The following is a 24,934-nucleotide window of genomic DNA, read 5'->3' on the forward strand; positions in this document are numbered from 1 at the left end:
GAAGGGTGCTGAAAGGACCCTTCATTAAGACAAATAAAGACCACATCCACCAAGCCTCAATAGCCAAGACTTTCAGGGAAGTTTCTTCAAGATATCCCCAAAGCCAGCGACATAATTTTTGACAAAGTTGGTATATAAAGAGGCTATTTGAATATATGAAACTGGAGCACCCAGAGGAAACCCACACGGACACACGAAGAACATGCACACTCCACACAGATAGGACCCTGGTTGCCTGGCCGGGGAATCGACCCAGGCCCTCCTTGCTGTGAGGTGACAGCGCTACCCACTGCGCCACCTGGCTTAAGTGACAGTAGAAAACAAATAAATATTACAAAATATATAATAAAATTTGTTGTCGACAGGAGTCGTGTCACTGGTGTCTAACAAAAATCTCTTATTTTGAAATAAACATCACACTGATGACATCACTTCTTTTTACCTATTTTCGGAAGATCCATGAAGAAAAGCACATGGTAGGTCCATTGTGTGAAATTTTCTCAGTTAGCTCATGATTTCATATGAAGCTTTTAGTAGAGGTCACCTACTTTATTTTATGGTAATAGTGAAAAAATAAAATACAAATGGATTAAGTGACATATTTTGTTGGATATTCCATGATTGACAACATGTGGTTTGGACAACATTGATGCTCTGTAACAGCCATTTTGTAAAAAGCATTTTTCGTTAATAATAGTGTTTCTGTCTCTGGTGTTACCTTCCTTATGTGTAACACCAATGACGATTGGTAACACCAGTGACTCCTATGGATAGATGGAACAGTGGACGTGTCTGCAGAATGACCCTTTTGCATATTTGCATATTTTTGCATGACCCTTTTCTCAAACTGCCCGAGAAGGTGGAACAGTTTCCATCAATGCACATTTAACAACATTGCAGTTTCAAATAGTGTAGCTGAGTTGATCCATTAATGATCCTTCCTGTTTCAGACATATTATTCTTAGGCTGTGCTATCATGGGTGCTGTTTCTATTGCTGTTCTTCTCCTTTTTTCTGTATTTCTCCCTTCCTGACCTCACCCTGACCTTTGCCTCTTTGTTTGGGAGTTGGAGTTGCGTGTGTCTTGATGCTGCTTTGTCAGACTTGTTTGAAAACTCTCCTCTGGCGAGGCTTCGTGCAGGCTGACCTTTGCTTGTGTGTGTGAGCACGGAGGGATGTGGCGCTCCTTTCTGCCTCAGACAGGAAGTGGGGATCCCAAATCCATCCACCATGTTTGCGAGAGAACATCTGCTCCTCGTTTGTTCCAGTCGCTCTTGTTTTTATTCCTCCGTCCGGCCCACCCTCACGTTCTGCCCATCCCGACCCCTGCGTGTTGACTCTCGATGACAAATTGCACTCCCTTCCTTAATGTGTTTGTCCCTCCGCTCCTTTCTCTTTTCTTTTGCACTCTCTTTCCATCTGTCCCCTCTGTGTCGGAGGATAGTTTTTCCAGTGGAACTGTTGAAATTGGAGGAGGCTTTGTTTTTGATGGGTCAGGTTTGTGCTGAGATAGAGATGCTGAGCTTTGCTTTCATGTATTGTATTATGTATTTTCTGTCTAAATGTGGTTGTGCCATGACTCGACCTGTTTTTTGTTTTTATACAACAGGGGCCCTTTCTAGAAACCCATGTAAAGAAATAAAGCTTTATATGATATACATTTTGAACATATAGGTGAAACTCTCTCAAAAGGCCAGAACAGGTTCCTCAGCAGTTATCTCAGACTTACTAAATAATGTAATTTTGCCTACTGTATAGTATGTAAAAAGTTTTGTATATTCATTCTGAGATACATTATGTGGCCAAAAGTATGTGGATGCCCCATCTAATGAATCTCTTCACCTTTTTCAGCTCACCCTTTGCTAACAAGTGTATAAAATCAAGCACATAGCCAAACAATCTATGTAGACAACCATGGCAGTAGAATGGGTTATACTGAATAGCTCAGTGACTTTCAATGTGACACCACTATAGAATGACTTTGCTGCAAGTCAGTTTGTTTAATTTCTGCACTGCTAAATCTGCCCCAGTCAACCGTAAGTGCTTTTTTTAGGAAGCCATTACAGAGTAGACCCCGCAATCTCCCGGAGCAGGGCCGTTGAGTGGTGAAGCATGTAAAAATGGCCTGTCTTCTGTTGTGTCACTCATTACAGAGCTCCAGACTGCCTCTAGAAGCAACATCAGGATAAAGTCTGTGCCTCAGGAGCTTCATGAAATGGGTTTTCATGGCTGATCAGCTGTACACAAGCCTAAAATCACTATGTGCAGTGCCAAGCATTGGCTAGAATGAAATGAATGGATCTGGGTTTGGCGCATGCCGGGAGAACACTACCTACAGGAATGCAAAGTTTACCAATCAGTAAAGCCTTACCAGAAAAGTGGATGCTGTTATAGCAGCAACGATGGGGCAGTTCCATATTAAAACCCATAGTTTTGGAATGGGATGTCCAACAAGCTCATATAGGTCTGATGGTCATATGTCCACATACATCTGGCCATATAATATACAGAGGCTTTATATACAATGTTTAAATGTATCGATGTATTGATAAGTCATTCCTTTTGAACTATTGACACCAGATGCATGAGGTTTTTAGGGGCTCTTCTTTAGTGGTAAATATGATGATATGTTACCATTAATATAATAAATTATGTAATGATTATGTGACTTTTGTGAGTATAACACAGATATCGTCATGGCTGTTTCAACTTGTTGTGATAGATGTATGGAGAAAATGTATATATTGCTGTTATATGTTTGCTTTATCACTCATCTGAAATTTAAGGCCTGTTAAACTACATAAAGAGATCTTACAGCAACACACGGTTAATTGAATTGCTACAAACCAGACATTCATTTCTACATTAAAATAAGGAATAATCCATGAGCATAATCTAGCATCACTAGTTCTAAAGACCACACCCAATTTTTGAGGCCTCTATATCTGTTGAAACTGTTGAAGAGAAAGAATATTGAACCGTAAAAGTGGTATTTTCTGAAAGTAGATTTAACTTTATTTATCCCAGATGGAAATTGCAGTGTTTCAGTAGCAAGACATATAATTACATATTTCACATATACTATGCAGAAAAATACAAAAAAAAATAAATCTAGACATAAGTTAAAGTACAAGAGAAATAAAGTATAAAAGTATATCTATTTACATATTTACATGGCATATGAGACAGATTCGCTGTGTTTACAGACAGCAGGCACTGAGTGGTATGAGGTAGTCTAACAGCACAATGACTAACTTTGAGTTGCATCAATATTGTAGTGTGAAGTACATAGTGAATGTGTCATTACAGTACTAGTTGTGATATGTTGCACAGTGTGTATTAATCAAAGAGGAGATACAGTGATGTGGTTCAGCACAGTTCAGACAGCAGAAGATCAGTACCTTCTCTGCAGTACTCTGCAGCCTTACAGCAGCAGGTAAGTGTAATGCCGGGGAGCGAGGAGGCGGACGCATACGCTGAGATAAGCGACTTTTATTGAGGGCAAATCTAGGGTCATGGTCATGACAGTCCAAAGTTCAAAGATCCATCACGAATAGAATGAGGGACAGACATGACGTAATACAACCAAACAAAACAAATCCAAACTATACAAACAGCACGTCAAAACAGGCTTTCAAATGAACAACAATTCAAACATACATCCAAACAAAGACCTGCAAACACACAGGGGAAAACACAGGGCTTAAATACATGAGGATAAAACGAGGGCCAGGTGGAAACAGGTGGAGACAATCAGGGGTGGAGTCACGAAACAAGAGGGCAGGACTGAAAACCAAAGCAAAGAAGCACATGGACAGGACTGGGAAGTAAACACAACATGAGCACATGGACAGGACTGGGAGGGGCCAATCGTGACAGTAAGAAAGATCTCACACGGTGCTCACACTGCCACTGAATGTGCTTCTCCATTCATAGTGTAGCATGCAGAGGGTGTGAGGTGTTGTCCAAGATGGCTAGCAGCTTCTTGAGCATCTTCTGTTCTGCTACAAGCTCCAAAGAGTCCAGCTTGACTCCTACAACAGAGCCAGCCTTCCTAATAAGTTTGTTAATTATTATTAATGATTATTCATTAAGTATCAAGCAAATCTGATTTCTCAAGGACTGACCTCTACCCATCAAACTTACTTAACCTGTAGGCTGAAAACCCTTAACCTATAAGCTTACTGGGTCCGACCCAGTGACATGTATCACAATCAAAAATAAATAAATAAGTAAATAAAGCAAAGGAATAAAAACATTGAACTTTAATTGACCTCTGCTTCTTTATGAGTGGATTCATTCTTTGGCAGTTTGAAGTGGCTCTGATGACTGTCTTATTAGACATGGCCTATCAAGAATATGCGTCCATGTGTCTAATGATCACAAATCTGTCAATCTGTCACTTTTTTCCTTTTCCTGTGTTCTGTCTTTCTCTCTCTCTGTCTGTCTTTCTTTATCTTTGTCTATCTGTCTTTCTCTCTCTCTCTCTTTCTCTCTGTCTTTCTCTCTCTCTTTCTCTCTCTCTCTCTTTTTCTTTCTCTCCCTCTCTCTGTCTGTTTCTTTCTTTCTGTCTTTCTTTATCTCTGTCTTTTTCTCTCTCTCTCTGTCTGTCTTTCTCTCTTTCTCTGTCTCTCTGTGTTTCTCTTTCTCTCTCTTTCTCTCTGTTTCTCTATCTCTGTCTTTCTGTCTTTCTCTTTCTTTCTCTCTGTCTCTCTCTCTGTCTTTCTTTCTCTCTCTGTCTTTCCCCCTCTCTCTCTTTGTCTTTCTTTCTCTCTCTCTGTCTTTCTTTCTGTCTTTCTCTGTCTCTTTCTCCCTCTGTTTCTATCTCTCTCTTTCTCTCTGTCTTTCTCTTTCTTTCTCTCTTTCTGTTTTTCTCTCTCTCGGTCTTTCTCTCTTTCTCTGTCTTTCTCTCTCTCTGTCTTTCTTTCTCCTTCTGTCTTTCTCCCTCTCTCTCTCCTTTTCTCTCTCGCTTTCTCTGTCTTTCTTTCTCTCTCTTTCTATCTCTCTCTCATTCTTTCAATCTCTCTCTCTGTCTCTCTGTGTATTTCTCTCTCTCTCTCTCTCTCTCTCCTTCCTTCTCTTGCACATGTACGCATTCCAAGTGCTCAGACAGTAAACATTTAGAAACATTACGAGTGTGTGTGAGAGAGTGTTTGGTTTATTTCTGTGTTGAACTTTACTCTGCATGACTGATGCTGAGTGAGACTCAGGCTACAGCAGACAGAAAAGGACAAAGAGGAGGGAAAGAGCGGAGAACAGCGAGAGAGGAGACAGGGAATCTGAGAAATGATGAGAAACGATAACATTATATTGAAGGGGAGACACAGAGAGACATATGTAGATGATACTGAGGTGGATAATACGAAGAGAAGTCCTGACTGCAGGTGTAAAATACGTCATAATGCTTTGATCTGAAGAGGCAGATTTAAAAGCATCAATGTTGTAATATAAAAATAAATTCTAAAAGGTAATGAGTGATAACATTTGCTTATTTTTGGCTTATTTGTCGCTTGGGCTATCTTTAAATGAAAAACAAAGCTTCACCTAATTTTTAGATTATAAATACATGCACCGTCTACATCTCTGCTACAAATCAAACTTTGTTTTCAGCACCTTCCATTTACCAGTTACAACAGATTCAACTAATCTCACAGACTGGGTTCATTGTAATAGCCAATAATAAATAAAATGGAACATCAATGAAAATAAATTCATTCAAAAACAGAACCAGACAAGTCACCAACCTAAATACAAAATAATACAGGCAGCAATATGTATATTATCTGTAATAAATGCAGCAAAATGAATTCAACTATAGATATATTATAAAACATACTGTAAATATATGCTTGACAACAAATTAGAACAGCAGGATAAAGTCGAAATGTTACATTTACATGATCTTTCCTGACATTTGCTAAATGATTTTTTATGGGGAGGATTATGGATTTTTTTTAAGGATGGTTTAGTTGTAACACTGTAACGTAACACTGTAATGTAGAGGCTGTACTCAGGCCTGGCTCTTGCTACGAGTCGCTTATGTGCCTCAGAACAGTGTTATGTTATAGACAGCACTGTTATTATAGTAATAGTTGTGAATTCTTTGACTTATACATGCAGCATAATGGAACAGAATAAGTGAAAATACAAGTTTGTGTGACATGTTCTGGAAAGTCACCAAAGTTTTCCCATAATGCTGCTCTACGTGGGCACGATAGAGTCAGAGTCAGTGTGCCAGTGTGCCAGCTCTACAGCAGGCATCCTGCCAACATCTACAATCAGTCACTGTCAGCCTGCAGACCTGATGGACACAGTAAGAAAAGAGACAGGCATTTCTCTCTCTCTTTCTCTCTCTCTCTCTCTCTCTTTCTCGCTCGCTCTCTCTCTTTCGCTCTCTTTCTCTCTGTCTCTCTTTCTCGCTCGCTCTCTCTCTTTCGCTCTCTCTGTCTCTCTCTCTTTCTCGCTCGCGCTCTCTCTCTTTCTCTCACTCTCTCTCGTTCTCTCTCTTCCTCGCTTCTTTTCCCTCTCTCTGGAGGATGAAGGGAAGCTTTATGCCCTGGCATGGACCGCAGGGTCGTGAGTGGCACAGACTGCGGGCATCACCAAGGGGGCATTCAGAGATGGCGCGCAGCTCTCACTGCAGCAAGAAACGTGCCAGGAGAGAGCACAGACACAGTCACACACACATACGCACTTACATACCGACAGGATGCTCTCAAAAATGCACCCAGTGTGGGATGATCAGGACAAAGTCTACTGTTAGTGCTGAAAAGTACTGATTAAATCCAGAATTCAAAATCACAGTATTGTCCAAATGTCTCACTCTATCAGATAATGCATGGATAAAGCATGTATACTTACATGGCCAGAGCCCATTAGTGGGTCAAAGAAAGGCTAAACCAGTTTGCACTGAAATCCCTGTAGTTATTGAATAATAAACCTTAGTATGTAATAAGCCTGAGATTTTGAGTTGTTAATATGGTTAATATCCCATGTTTACTTGAACTCTTATCCATACATATTACTTTATACAAACTGGTCCTCTGGTTACAAAATGACGTGGGAAAATGTCTAAGCAAACATTTATGACAGTTGCTGCAGCAAGACAGCATGTCCAGCAGAGATATTATGAAGGAACAGACGAATCAGTGGTTGCAAATGAATGGGAAAGTTCTTAGCTCTCAAAATGCTGTCTATTTACAGAGAACGTCCTTCCCTTTACTAGCAAGAGCCAATCGTGGGCAGTCGTGGGCTGGAGGTTAGGGATCCAGCCTTGGGACCGGAAGGTCGCCGGTTCGATCCCCAGAGCCGACAGCACATGACTGAGGTGTCCTTGAGCAAGACACCTAACCCCCAACTGCTCCCCGGGTGCTGCGGATTGGGCTGCCCACTGCTCTGGGCAAGTGTGCTCACTGCCCCCTAGTGTGTGTGTGTGCTCACTAGAGTGTATGTGGTGTTTCACTTCACAGATGGGTTAAATGCAGAGTTGAAATTTCCCCGTTGTGGGACTAATAAGGGTCTCTTAAATCAGCTTTCTGTTAAAGCCACAAGCAAGAAAATAACCCCTTACTGTGGAGGTGTAAGTGCACAATAGGCGTAACATGCTCAGATTTTACCATTGATTATAAAATGTTTATAAAATGTTAATGGAGCCTTTCATTTTGGACTTTTAGCTATCTCCCCATTAGAAGAGATAGGAGCTGTTTTCCTTGCCATCAACACTGTCCTGACTCTCAACCTCTGCTCTGCTGTTCGGGACTGACCTGAAAAGGATGTTGGTCGCCTTCCAGCCATTTGATGTGCCTCTCTTGGTGTAGGTTAGCATTGTAGGAAAGCTTGGGAAAGCTTTAGTCATAGCAGGAACATTGACGAGCCCATGATGTCAAGCATGGTGAGCTGCCTGCCGCTTACGCTTCACTCAACCCAAGATCCACAGCCACCACCATTCCTCTCAGCTGGTTTAATTTTCCCCGCTAGCTTAGGTTTGTGGCATTATCTGGTGTGGGGTCCCTTCTTCCAGCAGTGCCAGCACACCAGTCTCTCAACTTCCAACGCTCGCTCAGGGCCCACATACTCCTCCACTGTGCAACACTGTGCTGCTCACTGTGGCACTTCCACACTGAAGCTGAGCTCTAATTTATCGGGCCCAGCTAGATGCTGCCAGCTGCTTCTGTCTTGCTGGCTTCTCCACACCAAGCATTGCCACTCTGGCTCCTCTGTCAGAAATACTTGTCTTTTTTGTGATCTTTCAATAGGCTCTGCATTGAAGTTCCTCAAGGCACCGTTCCTGTCCCTGCTGCGGGGGTGGTGCTCTCCCACTTCTGACACCAGTTGTAGCACCTTGCCAAAGTAGAACACATGGAAGAGGCCATGATTTCTGGTACAAGAAGTGCTCTTGATCAGCATCAGCATCAGCAGAAAAGGCACATACATTTAACCAGGCAAAGCATGCAGGTCATTTCTAGCCAATTCAATGTTTTTTTAATAGATGCTCTAACCCCCACTAACTAAACCCAGACCCTGACACAATAAAGCACATGCAGCACATACACACAGTTTTAACCTACAACAACATTAACAACATTAACGTCCCTTTGGTGGAGGGGGTGATCGCACGGCACAGCTCTGCATACCATGCCTCTAGAGCCTCTTCTGTGAATCAGAGCAAGCAGCAGCCGCCACAGCATTCTGCTTTATTAGGGAAGCAGGCAGCACTGAAGAACTTTCTGTTCTTCAAAAACCACTTCATTAGCACATTCGGTCTACTATGTCATGAGAAACATGTCCTGGGCATGTGAGTGTGTGAAGTTTCTCTCCCGTCCAGTATTCTCAGCCTCACACGTTTGTGAAACGGAAATTCTATATCTATATATACAGTATCTGTGTTTGCTCACTGACCATAGCATGTCTGGCAAACAGCACATTCTGCAGTGTCAGGCTGTTGCCACAATAACATCATCAACACTTCTGCTGCAAAAGCTACCACAATGCATTTGCATGTTTGTGATGTAATTCCTCTGATGGGTGTGATAGCCATTCTAGACAATGTGAAAAAGTTCCATATTGGGCAGGAGGCACAGGCCGGCATGGGAGACTGGGTTCAACTAATCTGTGGGTGTGGGTGGGTGGGTAAGTGTGTGGGTGGGTAAGTGTGTGGGTGGGTGGGTAAGTGTGTGGGTGGGTGGGTGGGTAAGTGTGTGGGTGGGTGGGTGGGTGGGCGGTAGAGAGAGAGAGAGAGAGAGAGAGAGAGAGAGACACTGTCTTGATGTTGTTGAATTGACCTGTCTGTGCTCCACCCACAAATCTCTTTTTTTTGTAACAACTGTTCCACAGTTGGATAAGATTTATAGAAGGGTATCAAAAATCTTATTCAATCCAATGAGCCATTTGTGAGTTTGGTCAGTACCTTAAACATATGGTGGTAGTATGAGGGGAGAATGTGATTGAGGGAGGGGAGAGAACATGAGCTGACATGAGTCCACTTTTGTTTCCTAGAATATTCAAACTTATTTTATTTAAACTCTGTGAGTATTGTAGTACTATTACTTATTTCATTTCATTACATTTCATGAGCATTAGCTTGGTGCTAACATACAATTAGAAATTCCATAGGTGCACTAGCATAAAGTGATAGTGTTTTTTGTTTATTTTAATTTTTTCATATGTTTATCTAACAGACATGGTTCACCACTGCCAGGACCATTGAACTCATTGAATACATGTAAATTATAAATAAACTGTACATTCACCAATTGTGTGACAGGCCTTTGTACTCCAGCAAGTAAAAAAATCTATATGCAAAGAACATGTTCTCTCAAAGAGTGCTCAGAGGCATGGCGCATGTCTAACATTGTGAAATATTATTTCCATTCTTTGATTCATTTGTGTGTTTAGGCCTGTTGCACTCTGATTTGCATTTGCTAGGTAGTGTTTTTTTTTCCAAGTCAGGTTGATGGCAGTATTATTGTTTTAATGCTCAGTGTTCTGAAACTGGCGTGACATCTAGCTGGATTGAGGGAGGGGAAAGAACTCTGAGAACATCGGCTGGACCCCCTTTTGGATGGTTGTAGGACTGGTCTGACAGATAGTGAGGAGTAAAGAGAAGATGGGATGGTGGTGGGGATTGCAAAACCAGAAAGTAGACATGGGAATTTATAGGGTGTTAAATTAGAAGGAGGAGGGGTTTCGGGCATGCTCCCTCCCACAGAACATTCAGGTATTCCATAACTCCTCTTGTAAGCATTATAACTGTCAAAATATGGAAATCATTCATATCTAGTTACTACTAAGTTTGCTTTTTTTTAACAAATACTAGTCCACCAAACTGCCATTATGCAAATAATTACATGACAAAGTTACATAACAAAAAAATTAATAAATGCACTAATCTAATCCAGCAGTGCGATCATTATTTGTAAATCAGTTTCTCATGTGGTCAGATGGGATTTTTGATCATTTTCTGTAAAGCTTCTCCAACCTATTAACAGTTGCAAAGAAAAACCACTTTGGTTCTACAGGATAAGTTAATTGCTCTTCCAGACTTCAGCATTTGTGTGAAAACCTGGTGTAGATGGCAGGTTTAATTACTGAAGCAATAAGACCACTTTCATACCTGGTATTTCGAGTGATCAGATTATAAATGGACATTGAGACATAAAGCTGTTTACACTTGATGTTTCTATGCATGTTGAATGCATCTCCAGTGATCACTTATGTACAGATTTCGTGACTGGAAGAAGGGTGTAGTGCAAATTCGCTCTCTCGCTGCTTTTGTTGTCAGGCAAAACTCTGCCTTGTTCGTGTACATGTAAGGGCTGTTACAAACATTTACACTGCATGAACTGCTAACGTATAAACAAATGGAAGAAAAGACAAAGAAAGAGCTGCTGTGATGACACAGTTGATTAGAGACTTCTTAGCATTCACATTACAAATGTTATATGCTTATAGGCATACCGGACACCACAATACGTTTCTGTGATGCCTTGAACCCAGTTGGCACCTTTACACAGTGCAATCCACTTAAGAACATACAAGACAGATATTAGTGCAAGGTGTAAGCTGGGCCTATTAAACTCTCATAATCCTAATGACCAGGGCCCTCAGGGCTGTCTAGGCCTAATGATTTCTGGAAACTAAAAAAAAATACATGTATGAAATAAGTGGTTCATTTTTGTTTCATGGGGCAATCATGTTTTTTCTTAAACTCTGCAAGTATTGTGGTACCACTACTTATTTCATTTCATGAGCATTAGCTTTGTGCTAACATAGTATTAGAAATCCCATAGAGATATTTATGGCCCGAACTGAAGGCCAAACTCTAACAGGCATGGTTCGCCACTGCCAGAACCAGTAAATCCATTGAATACATGTGAAATCATAAAACCAGTAGGCCTGTGTAATCCAGCAACAAAAAATATCTCCATGAAAAGAACATGTCTTCACAGTGAGTGCTCAGACGCATGGGGTGAATATTTATTTTCTAATTTTTGATTCATGTATGTGTTTAGGCCTGTTGCAGCAATGATTTGCATTAGTGAGTTTGTTGTTCCTTGTCATTCAGGGCTGACAGCAGTATTTTTGTTTTAATAAACTACCCTCAGGGTTTAAAGCAAGGGTCATTAATCTGATCCACACAGTGTCGGTGTGGATGCATGTTTTCCTTCCAGCCAAGCAGGAGCGCCTCATATAATACTAATCAGTTGTTTGAAGATTGAGACCAACTAATTAAACAAGTGGAATCTGGTGAGCTTATGCTTCACTGAAATGAAAACCTGCAACCACGTTGACCCTTTGTGGATAAGATTGCTAACCACTGGTTTAAAAGGTTAATGTAATGCTTGTGGATGTTAAAGCCTCTAAATGCCCATTTTATTCTCCTGGTTTTATTTTACTGTTGGTTAGTCTTTTTGGCAGCATTAGAGAACTGACTCTCTTGTGAGTCTCATCTGTAAATGTTGACAGGCGATCACATTAGACTTAAGGGTTTGTAGTGGTCGGCAGAGTTACAGAGAAGCAGCTGCTATAGTATAGCCCCCCCACCATCACCGCACACACACACAAGGCTTAATCTCTATCCTGACAAGGCCTCCAGGGCGCCAACACTAATATAGCACAATGAGATGACGGGAGGATTACAGTACAGAGTGATGCACTGTGTGAGGTTACTGTATTTTGAAACAACATTCTTTCAGCTGTAGGTGAGCTGTAATGTTCATTCAAGCACTTTGCTCAGATTTCTCTGTTGGAGCACACATGACCCCTAAACCTGCAACAGGTCCACATCTAGGTGCGCACTTAAGTTTTTCAAACTTGAAACTTACACATTAGTTTCAAAGTAGTTACTGAAGTCTTTAGATGAATAACTAAAGCAAAGAGAGAAACTGCATCAAAAATTCATTTGTATTGGTGAAGTTTGCACCATCGGCTATGGGGTTTCAGCTATTTATGTTGTACTTCACTTTCTTGCAGTAGTGGTTTTCTTAACAGCCTCTTGTACTTTGCAGTAGGTGTGATGTTATTTGATCTAATTCTCTGTTCTCATTCATTTCAAGGCTTAGTTTTGAAATCAGTGGAAAATGCTTGTTGGGTCTTGCAAAGTTGTGTGTTTTTATGTTTTCAGTGTTTTCTACTCCTGCCTTTCGCCCGATGACCGCTGGTATAGGCTCCAGCACCCCCCCTCCCTCCCCCCCCGCGAGAAAATGGATGGATGGATGGATGTTTTCTACTATTAGATCACAATGACCTCGGCCCAAGATTTTGTGCTGTCAGGTCTAGCTGGACTTGCCTGGTGATGTGTGTGTCGGATTGGGGGTGTCTGGACCAAAAGCTATGAATATGGGCCCCGGGGATGACTTGTTATGCCACTGATCTACAGTCTGTTAGCCCTTTTAACAGGAGACACCAAGTTCAGTACCACAGTGCCATAGTCATCCATAACTGGGAGACCAAGAGCATAATCTGCCTCACTCTCAGTGGACAAAATGTTCCTCCCTTCTCCACACATCACTCTGCGTGATGTTAGACAAGGTGGGGGGCTAGCATAACAGAATTAGGAGTTAGTGTTTTCACTATGTTGAGCTCTTTTAGTGATGTCAGCAGTTTGAAAAGATGTGGCGGCGCTTCATGTATCTCAGAGGAAGCATGTGCTTAGCCTTTATTCTCCTAGTTTCGTGACATTGTGTCATAGGAGGAGAGAGCTAGCAGGTGTAACTGGCTATGACAAATTTGGAGGGAGAAAAATAGGCGAATAGGTGAAAAAAATTCTAAAATATCAATCAATACCACATTTGTGTAAAAAAGGAGATGAGGAGACACTATATTATGATTTGAATGTCATGCAGTTATTTTTGTGCATTTGCAGAAAGACAAACATCTTTTTTGCCATGTTTTTGTCATTTGTTGACTTCAAAACAAACACAAAACAGTTAGAAGTGCAGACTTAAATCTGTAAAATATAAATATAGAATTACTTTATTTGAATACTATAGCAAAATGAAAGTAATAACTCTTGACTTCTAAGGGATAACAAACCTGGCCTTCTCTCTGAGAGAGCACACTGCAGCAGTATCTTTAAGTCTAGATTGTGGTCCCACATTGTGACAGTTATGCAAAAGAAGAAGGTCAGAATTATACTGTCGCTTCAAATGTAGGCATACAACCTAAATCTGTTCCAGAAGCCAGGGGAAACCACTACAAAGTGCCAAAAATAGAGTCCATACATTCTCTTTCCCTGTCTCTGAAGCCCTACTTGGAGATGGGACAGACGTTCATGGGCCAGCAAACACAGTATGTAGCCGTCTAGCCAATATTTCTCATTTAGTACTGTGACTAGACGGACCGATTTTTGGTGTGTGGTTCAGAACCAAGGGCCTGCACTGAATATGTAACACTCTAACCATGATGAGGCCTTGAATTCTATTAAATACACGTAGCCGAGCCAACCTTAAGACAGATTTGCACTTGTATGTGCTTTGGAACTAGACTGGAAAGCGATTTGTGTTATGTTGGCAGAATGAAATGAGACCATCCAAGGTGTTATGTCATTTACGGCAGCTGAAATAGCAGGTCTGTTAGGTGGACAAGTTCACTTACTTACAGCTGTGTGGCATCGGTATCCCAGCACATGGTCTTACAGACCACTAGAGTCACTGTATTCTGAGAAAGTGAGCGTTAAGGCCTGAGTCACAAGATGCTCAGAATTAGATTACATATGGCTTCACTTCCCAGCATCTCCGACCTAATGCAGAATTGCATGTTTTCCAGTAAGGCCAACACTGGTCACTACTGTTGCAAAGTAAAAGGCATAATGAGGCTTGTAGATCATTTACGACTTATTTAAAAGTTTAGCCTCCAGAGAGAAGCGCAGAGAGAGGGAGAGAGAGAGAGAGAGAGAGAGAGAGAGAGAGAGAGAGCGCGGTGGGGGAGGAAAGAGTGTAATGAAATAAAACTGATTTTATGCTAATTGCATCCATGCCCAATAAAGTGCACTAGGACCATTTAGCTTATTGATTGAGACGCAGCTCTGGAGCAGCCATCATTCAGTTCTGGTCAGATCGCCCCCAGAGAACAGGCAGAGGAAAAAAAAACACAGGATCGCAGTTTGCTCAGATGAAGTGCAGGGTAATGGAATACAGTGGGATTTGTTGCTTTTTTCTCTTTAAATCCATTCCATTCTCCATGTCCTCACTTCTCATCTCTCTTCAAAACATCTATAGTCGAAGTCTCTTCATGGTGCGGTCTTCAAAAGAAGAAAGGCCTAACACATACCAGAGGGGGGTTTGAACTGCTGTCAGGTGTGCATATGTATTCTGTTCCACTGGCCTAGAGCTGTGGCTTGTTGGCGTTCCACTTCTTGCATTATCAGGTTAGCAGTGCCTTTATGTTTTTTCATCCACTCCGTCTTAACCCTCCTCCACACATGTGTCTCCACATAGTGCCCTGTAACTGGGGTTAGAGGTTATAGGCCACAGGGTGCTAGGTATTTTTCTGGTAACAGTAAACCACACAGTCAGGCCATAGCAAAACAGTCAGCGTCTGTGCATTAGACGAGCTTAGGGATGAAAATGTGAAGTATGCATATATCTATGGATGTGTCTGTCTCATAGCTGCCTGTATGTACTGTGTCTATATGTCATTGGTGTCATAGCAAAACCTTGAAAAAAACTTGATTAGCTTTTAAAGTAGCAGATGTAGATAATGATTTTATTATAAATCATTTTGCACCATTTATTATCATGGAATGTTCACACAATGTATAAAGCAGCTATCATTTTTCAAAGGAGGAAAAATATATATACATATCGCTGATGTTGGAACAAAGGCTTATATTTTCATTTTAGTTGTTTTTCAGTTTTTGACATAATTTGAAAATGCCTGTTGCCCTTTACAATATCTGTAAATTTCATGATGAATGGGCCTAAAGAAATATTAATTATATTAATATTAATATAAATATAATATAAAGAAATATAAGTAGCAGAAGGCTGTATGTACACTGTCAAAGCACTGAAAGCCTTTCAAACCATGTCTACAACCATCAGTCAAGCATAGTGGAGAATCAGGGTTTGAAGGCAGCCTGAACGTTGACAAGTACATACAAATTTTAGTACTTTATGCATTATTTCCATATCCTCTGGAAAATGTTTGACTCATTGTACACAAAGATAATGACCCCAAGCACGCTGCTGAGACAATCAAGCTGTACCGTGGTGTTCTCAGAACAATGTATTGTCCACCTCAGAGCCCAGACCTTGACATCACTGACTGTTTGGGATTATTGGATAATGAGAAGCAGAACATGAAACAAACTTCTAAGACTGAATTTTGAAACATATATCCCTGCAGATTAACCCTTGTGTGGTGTTGATGTCTTTGTTACTCAGTGGTCTGGTGGACCCACTGCATTATTTTCTTAAATCAATACAGCCACAACAATTAATGTAAAAATACCAGATGTTTAAAATATCTCCAGTGGCCAGTGTAGGGTTCTCCTTTAGCAGCTGTAGCCAGTCAGCAGCCACACACACACACACACACACACACACACACACGCACACACACACACGCACACATACACAGCAGGCTGTGTAGGAAGAGAATAGAGTGAAGGAAACAGCACCTTCACACTTTTATTCCCTGCAGGTTCACCCCAACACCACATGTGTAATATAAATGTGTAAAGTAATTGAAAATGTGTTATTTTATGTGTTCTTCACAGAAAATGCGCAATGGCCAAGGAATCTAAGGTTAAAATAATAATAAATTGCATCATTTATTTGTTTGGTAAGCATCAAAATCGGGTGCCATAGACCTGAACACCACACAAGGGTCAAAAGATAAACTAAAAGTCTCCTCAGAAGAACTGAAGACTCTAAAAACTGGAAAAATGATATTATCTTGAGTTGCTGAGGCTACTGTGTGATATTCTGTTTCTGCATTTTCTTCGATGCTGAAAAATGAATACCATCATGGTTGTTTTGGCTGGAAGCTGTATGAATAATGTGGAAATCTCTGACTTTTGCACTGAACCGTATGCACATATGCAATTAGTGAGGTCAATCTGGGACAAGGAAACAATCAGGGCCCCCAATATACCCCCAGCATTTATTCTCCTTTACAACCCTCATTCTATCTCACACACACACGCACACACACTCACATACACATGTTTCAACTTATCTTCATTGGAGGTCTCAGGCTCTGCCCCCAGTGCTGTTTTACAGCATTTAGCATTGAAGAGCTCACACATGTTGTTCTCATATTATCAGTTTATAATATGTCCACTTGTCTATGCAAACATACAAGCACTGTTTGTCCGACTGTTTTGAGGGTTTTGAAATGTTTCTGAGTGTCCTCATACAGTGATGGCTCAGGAAACATGACCAGGCCTGTCGCTTGATGATTCAAACAACAGTGCTAACCACTCAACCTTTCTAGTTTGTTTACATTTGTGTGCTTGTCTGTCTTTCGCAGCAAGTTGGTCTCCTAGCTTTGAATTATGGTCTGTGATGAGAGGAGGCTCCCTGGGTGCAGGAGTTCCATTCTGTGCTGAGAGACTGTTCCTTATTCTCAGTGAAGCACATCTGCATAGCTCTCTGCAGCTGTGGGAGGTTAAGAGGTCAAGGAGAGATGGTGAAGAGGTAGAGGAGACAGGAGCAGTGCAAGAATCAGGAGAAAAAAGGTGAAGATGGGTGGAAGTTCAGTATAATATAGCTAACACAAAATGTTAAGTTTATGTCCCACTGATTACCTTTGTGTAAACCATGCCTAAAGTGTAGTAATAATTATGACAACAACAACAATAAGAAGAAGAAGAATACATCTTTCTTCATATATAACTTTACACAGGAATTTAAATATCGTAGGTAAGATAAGTAAGACCTGAAGTCTTAGAAGTAGGAATGAACACAAAACTAAATAAAACCTTTGGTTTGGTGCCTAGATGACCAACCAGTAACACCTTATGGTATTACAGTGCTCTAATAGTTCTAGTAGCTATAAAAGCATATCACTGTCATCAGAAGAAAACCTTGTATCTCCAAAATGGTAACGTTACAGGAGAAGGAAAAAGCCTACTTTACTTTTAATGTAAGTCGATGTCGAAGTCATTTTGGGCTGCTTCTTCGGGCCATTCAACATGAACTTTATACACAATGTAAAGGCCAACAGGCATTTTCAAATTATGTCAAACCCAAAAAACGACAAAAATTGTTCCAACAGCAGCAATTAACTGATTTCTCAGTATATTGTATGGACAGCATGTGTGTAGTTTGGATATGTTTCTCAAGTAATAAACTACAGTCTTAGAGATATTACTGATATGAGGCTTAAATAAACTAGCCTCCACTGTTACTCCAGGTTCTTTAACTGTAGTTTTTGGTTGCACTGAGAGCCCATTGAGATCAAGGATAAAAAACGTAAATTTATTTCAAGTAGATTTAAATCCCAACATCAACACTTCCATTTTATCAGAGTTCCTGGTCATTCAGGCTTTTATATATAGACATGTATAACGGACTATTATAAATTGAAACGTAACTTTGTGTTTACAGATTATGTATCCGGTGTCTTGCAAAAAACATTAAGAGCCCTAAAATGGAGCCTTGTGGGACACCATATTGCACCATTTTGTTCTGTAAATTCCCCACTGACAAACTGGATGTTGGTCTGTCAATTAAGACCTAAACCGTTCAGTGTTTTCAAACCTGACTATTAAAACATCACGGTCAGCTGTGTCAAAAGTTAAGATTATTTAGAAGGAACAAGAGCTTGAAAGTAGTTTATTATAAACTTTTTTCAAGGTTTTGTGAAAACCTCTAGCTTGTTTTTTCACCATCTTTGTTCACACAAGCCACAAGCTTTGTTCCATACAGCCATCAAATTACATTCAAATGAATGAAATACATTTTGCGTCTATAAAACACTTTTGAGAAATATCAAAAAAGTTAACAAAGAAATCCTTATTGTTGAATCACTTGTTGCTGTTTCATTTAATTTCTTGGATTTAGGCTATTTTACATCATGAGAGTGTAGAGAAACAAAATGCATAATGATCAGGAAATGTCAGTAATGGGCACATTATGTTCTTCACCAACCTGTTTTGTACATTGATAAGATGTATGTTTTAATTTCCTCATCAGTTCACTGGTACCTGCTGCCTTCCGTTGTGTTGTGTTACTGTGACCAAGCAAAAGCTGAAACACCTGATTTGGCAAATGCATTTCCAACATAGATCTTTCCTTTTTTCCTGTCCACCTCAAATGAAAGCAAAAACATTTGAGTGACATTTAGTGCTTCTATTCAATATTTGCCATATCCTTCATCAATTTTTATTCAATATGACAAAATAAGCATAAATATAAGTTGATGCAAAGTTGTTCACCTGATGCAGCTAATATATCAATCATGTGATCAAGGTGTGATGTGTCACATGGCACATTCAGGTCAGGCTGTTTATGAGTGTTGTAGACAATGTAATGACATACTACATGTAAAAACAGAAACTAGTACTGAGGTTTGTACTCACTCACAACATACAAGACAGAAAACAGATACTTTACATACATACATAAAGAGCTTGTTATCTTTAATGCAGAATGTCAGAATAAGATGGATAAATGTAGGCATAGGTCCTAAGACATTCTGATTAACATTGGACTGATTTAACTGGTCTAGAATAGAGATGAATGCAATCCACAGTTGGTTGCGTTTTATTTCCACATAAACAACTGTTTAAATTAAGTTTTTATATTTAATTCGTATTCATATATAAACCCAAAAAAATAAAAATGCACTCTAAAATTTGTATTTTATTTAATATTCTAATTCCATTTTTCACATCAAAATCCCAGTTTAACCACAAACAATAACTATGAGGAGTTTACTGAGAATTTCAATCTCAGAGTATAACAAAACTTGCCATAGAAGAAAAAAATCAAAACTTTTCCAAGACAGTCGGCGCTACATATGGACTGGTAACATGAATAAAAACCAAAAACACAAAACCAAGCACACCGACTGTAATCCAACGTTAAACAACTGACTCATTAAATTCAAAACCATAAACACCAGAATCAAATGGAGAAATGACAAGAATATTAAAGTTAGACACTATTGCTGCTTTATACAAAGCAATTTTTAATTTTTTTTTGTAATGAATCCCAAGTTTGATTTGTTGGTTGGGTCACTACTTTGCTGTAAATATGTAAAAAAAATGACATTTGGTTTGGTCCACTGCACATCTGTCATGCCCATCCAAAAATAGCAGCCCTGCCTCCATTACCTAAAGACTAAAGATGCAAAACATGTCTTGGCTTTTTCTAAACCAGTGGTTAATAAACAGTCCTCAGGGCCTCCCAGACAGTCCACATTTTTGCTCTTAGTGTGTTGGGACATGGGAATGAGCAAAAATGTGGACTGTCTGGGTGGCCGTGAGGACCGTTTGAGAAACATTACATCAAATTATAAGAATAACCTACATTTTAGCTTGGCTTGTGATTGAGCAATTGGAAATGGCTTACGTGAAAACCTTTGTTCATTTCTTATAGTAAGTGCACTGTGACACAGACCCTGCCTGGTAGAGACAGTTGAGCAGAGTGGAATCTTTTTTTGGAACAAGGCCTTGAATCAGCAGAGAGGTTCTAGCTCCCACTTAAGCCTATAATTACTCTCATACTCAAGGTAAACAAAGTTAGCTGGCTGAAACACTTGCTGCACTTGAAATGTTTCACGTCCATGAGGACTGATAAAGTATAGGGTGCAATTCTTAGCCCACCTTAGAAAATTGTATTTAAATCTACACAGAGAGTGTTTATTTGCTCAGGAAAACACTAGCATTAGAATAAATGTGGTTAAGATAACACGCTAAGAGCCATAGCATGTTAACTTCACCATTTTCAGGCATTTTCATGAGACAGCTGCGTATTTGTCAGTACCTGGTTTGGCAAATCAATACATTATTAAATGAAATCAGGCGTGATGATGGTGGAATTGGACAAGTCCATGCAATGGCTGGACTGCATGATGGAGAAAAGTAACCAAACCTGTAAAAGTTTGAATTACTTTCTAGTGTATTGTGGTGTTCTGTCATTGGCTGGAGTTGCGCTCTATCAATGGAGCTCACAAGCATGTATGCAAAGAGGACACAAGAAGAGGTTCATGGGAGATGAATGGCTTCTCCCAGAAAAAGAGACTGTTAAAGTTGTTTGTGTTGTTGTTTTTTAGTTTTAAGTGTGTGCATGTGTTTACTTGTGCTGTTCTATGTCAGGGAGGGGTTCAGTTAGCATGGGGTTGTGACTACCATAGACTGGAATTGCTTTGCTGGAGGTGACCATTGTTTGCTTTTATTTCACTTGGCTTTTCTGCCTTGTTCAAGTTTTTCGAGTTTAAATTCTGGCCTCTCTTGACTCTTCTGCCACACAGTGCGATTAATGTTTATTTGTATTTATTCTATGTTTGGTAGTGTTACAAAAACACCTCAGTTTTCCTGGCTGGCTTAAATTTTGCACAGTACTGTAGGAGATCTGAACATAGCTATAACCCTATGTTAAGAAGAATTACCACGCGGCACAGAGAGGAGCTGCTTCAGCACTTTATGACTGTGGCTGCAACAGCAACGCTTGAAGCAAACACTCCCTCCTCTCCTTCAGAAACCATGCCAGAATGTTTGGTAAATGTGCCGGCCGTGTCTGCTGCAGTGGAGTGGCGTTCCATGTTAAAATGGAAAAATGCAGTGAAGGGAGGTGCCACTGTTTACAGTGCTTAGCCCAGGGAATGCAGACAGGCCCAGTGCTAATACGAGGATGGGCCTGAGCTCCTCACATGTGTCTATGAAATGGTCTACTGTTTTCCAAAACCAGGCAGGGAGATCAAGGTCAGGACAGAAAGAAGTAATGGGAGTGATTAGGAGTTTGGAACATTTAATGCTGTGTGCCTTGTTTTTTAGCATTTGTTAGCCATAGGCGTGCTAGTAATCCTGACTGAGTTTGTGCTTTTGCGTGCACAGCATAAAAATTCAATGACAGCTTTTAAATACACTTAGAACAAGTGCTGCTTCTGTAAATATAACCCAGTAAAGCAGTGAGAGCAGCAGATGGCTTCTTTAAATAGTGAATGTGTTAGTGTGTCAAAGTGTTAGTGTGCTGTTAGCTTCAATGCAGTCCACAGCTTCAGAGCAGTCATTTTATAGGTGCAGTAATCAAGATTTACCATAAAACAAGCAAATCACCCACTGACAGACAGACTGCTAGTTCCTGCTGCTTTAATAACTATCTGCAGCTTGTTGCATGTCACATCAAGCCTTGTGTATCATTCTTAGAAAAGAGCTATCCTGCATTCAGATCACGTTTTTTTTAAAGTGATTCCCAGTCCGAGTGGTTTTGGCAGTACATTCATCTCAGGTATTTTGAGTGCTGGTAGAGTGGCCTCGGGCAGTAGACACCAGGCCGAGGAATTCCACCTGGAGATGTTCAAGACATTCAGACTGGCTATTGTTTTGCAGCAGTTCAGTTACACATGCAAAATGAGCCTAGATCAGTGGTCACAAGCCCTGATCTACCCTTCCTCTCAAGTTCCAACTGCAATCTACCACACCTGTTCCAGCTCATTTAGTTCTTCAGAGGTCCATGATTGGCTGGATGCATTAGAGTTAGATAAGCAGGAGGCAGCATGTTAGATACAGGTTGGAACAAAACTGTGCAAAAGAGTAGATCTCCAGGAGGACAGTTGGTGACCAGAATTCAGAACTATTTGTCACTGTGTTTCCGCATTTAACCCATCCATGCAGTGAAACACCCACATACATTACACTATACACTATACAATACACTAGTGAACACACAAACTCGGGGGCAGTGAGCACACTTGCTCGAAGCAGTGGGCAGCCCTATCCACGGTGCTCGGGGAGCAATTGGGGGTTCAGTGCCTTGCTCAAGGGCACTTCAGTCATGGACTGTTAGCCAAGGGGTTTGAACCAGCGACCATCTGGTCATAGGGCTGGTTCCCTAACCTTTAGCCCACGACTGCCCCCCTACTGCCACTGGTCTACTTGTTAAGAAGAGCCATTTTGTCCTTGAGAGCAACAACATTTTATGTTCGTTTTACCATCTTGGATATAAATGTGTCTCAGTGTGTGCTAATGTACTATCCATCCATCCATCCATCCGTAAGGGTCGTGGGGGGGGTGGGGGGGGGGGGGGGTTGGTGCTGGAGCCTATCCCAGCAGTCATCGGGCGGAAGGCACTAATGTACTAGTATAAGCTAAACAATATAAGCAAAATGCAGGTTTTCTTTGCTCTGCTTTAAGCTGTAGCTTAGCTAGGAAACTTTTTGGCGAAGGTGTTTGGCTTTTATGAGGCTGAAGTCGCTTCTTAACTTCTCGTTTGAATTTTCCCGTTCCACCTTAAATGGTGCCAGAGGCAACAGAATGTAACTGCTGCATCATTTAAGGTGGAACAGGACAATTCCAACCAGAAGCTGGCGAATGAGAAGCAACTTGTTTGACAGTTTTTTGTTGCAGATTAAACGGATCAGGAAACCAGCTGGAGTGATTATAAATGCAAATAAGTCCATTCGTCTCCAAATAATCAATGTCTGTCTTAAATCTTTCTCTTTGTCTTTATATTATCTATTAGCTAGGACTGCGTTGCAATGGTGACCCACAGTTTCTGCACCAACCTTCAGGGTTAAAGGGATAATTAGCAGTACTACATTAACTCCAGCGTTTAAGACCATTTATTGTTAAAACTGCGTTAGAATGATCAGTAGAGCTTTATTTTACTGCAAAGGAGGATTATTTTATTTTTACCTAAAAATCCAAATTTTGCTCCAGAGCCACATGCTGCCGACCCTTGGTTTAGACAGTGAGTCTCATTGAATATAGTTGGGAGATGATTTTAGTGGTGGTATAGAGGGTGAAGAAGAGAAATGATGATTATAGTGTAAGAGGGAAATTTAAACAGTGGTAAAAAGAGAGGAAGAAACATGCGTCATTACGGCAGTTCAGCTGTGGATCAAATCTGGAAAACAGAGGCAGAGAAAGAGAAGGAGAGAGAGGGAGAGAGAGAGAGAGAGAGAGAGAGAGAGAGAGAGAGAGAGAGAGAGTCTTTGCAATATCATAAACAAACATTCATGCTAAGTCTATTTGTTTATTCTGTTTTAATAGCTGTTGAAAATGTGTCTTTTGAGAAGCTGCATTGGAAACAGCAGGAGCTACACTGGTGAATGAGTTTCACTCCTAAGGTACCTCAAATGGAGTTAATGGGCCTACGTAATGGCCTCTCGTGTTCAGTTCAGTTTGATTTAACTTCAAAGTAATTTTATTCAAATACAAGTACATTACGTCCAAAAGCATCCAGACACCGCTTTCTGATTTGTGAATTCAGCTAGTTTATGGTGCATCCACTGCTGATGCAAGTGTTCAAATGCACACACAGCTTGATCAATCTGGACAGAAAAGCATTACCAATAGAGTTGAACACTCTGGAGCAGCTGCACATGAGCCTAAGGTCACCTTGCACAGTGCCAAGCATGGCAAGAGAGATATAAAGCCCTCCAGCACTGGGCTGTGGAGCTGTGGAACTGTGTTCTTTTGAGTGATGGCACACCATCCAGTATCATTAGGATCAGTTGGAGGGATGTTTGTGATCCACAACTTATAATCCAACATCAGTACCTGACCTCACTGATACCTTTGTGGCTGAATGCAGTCAAGTCCTCACAGCAACGTTCCAGCATCCAGTGCAAAGCCTGAGAAGTGTAGAGGGGGTTTCTGCAGCAAAGGGGGCAAACTGCCTGTTAATAGCCGTAATTTCAGAAGAAACGCTGGACGAGCAGGTGTCCACAACCTTTGGGACATATAGTGTAAATAAGGGTCACTAAATATAGTTATAAATTTTGCACATATTACAAACTACAACACAGAACAGGTCATACAAGTAACAAACATGGCCATTTACCCACATCTCGACTCTGCATTGCAATAGCTGCACCACCCACAGTGGAAGGTAACTGATTTGCCTCTGCAGGAACCTCGATAAGAGCATGTCTTCAGCTTTCTCACAGAGAGGAGCGAGTGAGATGAATGTGGGGGTGAGAGAGCAGTTCTAGGATGGGACGGGGTGGGTTCAGGCTGAACCCCAGAGGCATGGAACCTGGCCTGTAAAACAGAAACACAGCCAAACTTTTACAGCACCCATAAACTCTGGAACACTTTATTTTATATTTCTCTACTCTCTCCTCCCCTCTCCCTCTCTCTGAGTCACATTTCGGCTGCACGTGTACACACAGAATGCACTGTGGTGTGGTTTTCAACTTTGGAGTGAGCTTCTTTTTTTTTTCCCCTCCTCTTCCTTTCTTTCTTCTGCTCCGTATTTTTCTTGTAACAAGTTTTTGGTGCACTGACAAGAGTTACTCTTGTTTTCCTGAATTAGAGGCAG

The 24,934-nt window shown here is 40.8% G+C and overlaps 2 long non-coding RNA genes across 2 annotated transcripts in view; both read right to left on the minus strand.

Moving 5' to 3' along the window:
• Positions 1-8,242, minus strand: part of LOC108415603 — a 50,797-nt gene extending 42,555 nt beyond the window's left edge. Inside the window, exon 1 of the long non-coding RNA XR_001857036.2 lies at positions 7,763-8,242. This is a non-coding gene — a long non-coding RNA (uncharacterized LOC108415603). The remainder of the gene's footprint in view (positions 1-7,762) is intronic.
• A 15,202-nt stretch (positions 8,243-23,444) lies between these two features.
• LOC119263183 lies at positions 23,445-24,550 on the minus strand. The gene is made up of 3 exons (XR_005130175.1): positions 24,459-24,550; positions 24,188-24,267; positions 23,445-23,515 (listed from the first exon to the last, which is right to left on the minus strand). It is a non-coding gene; the product is annotated as an uncharacterized LOC119263183 (long non-coding RNA).
• Positions 24,551-24,934: the final 384 nt, after the last annotated feature.

The sequence above is a fragment of the Pygocentrus nattereri genome, chromosome 4 (genome assembly GCF_015220715.1).
Source record: "Pygocentrus nattereri isolate fPygNat1 chromosome 4, fPygNat1.pri, whole genome shotgun sequence".
In the NCBI taxonomy this organism is placed as follows: domain Eukaryota; kingdom Metazoa; phylum Chordata; class Actinopteri; order Characiformes; family Serrasalmidae; genus Pygocentrus; species Pygocentrus nattereri.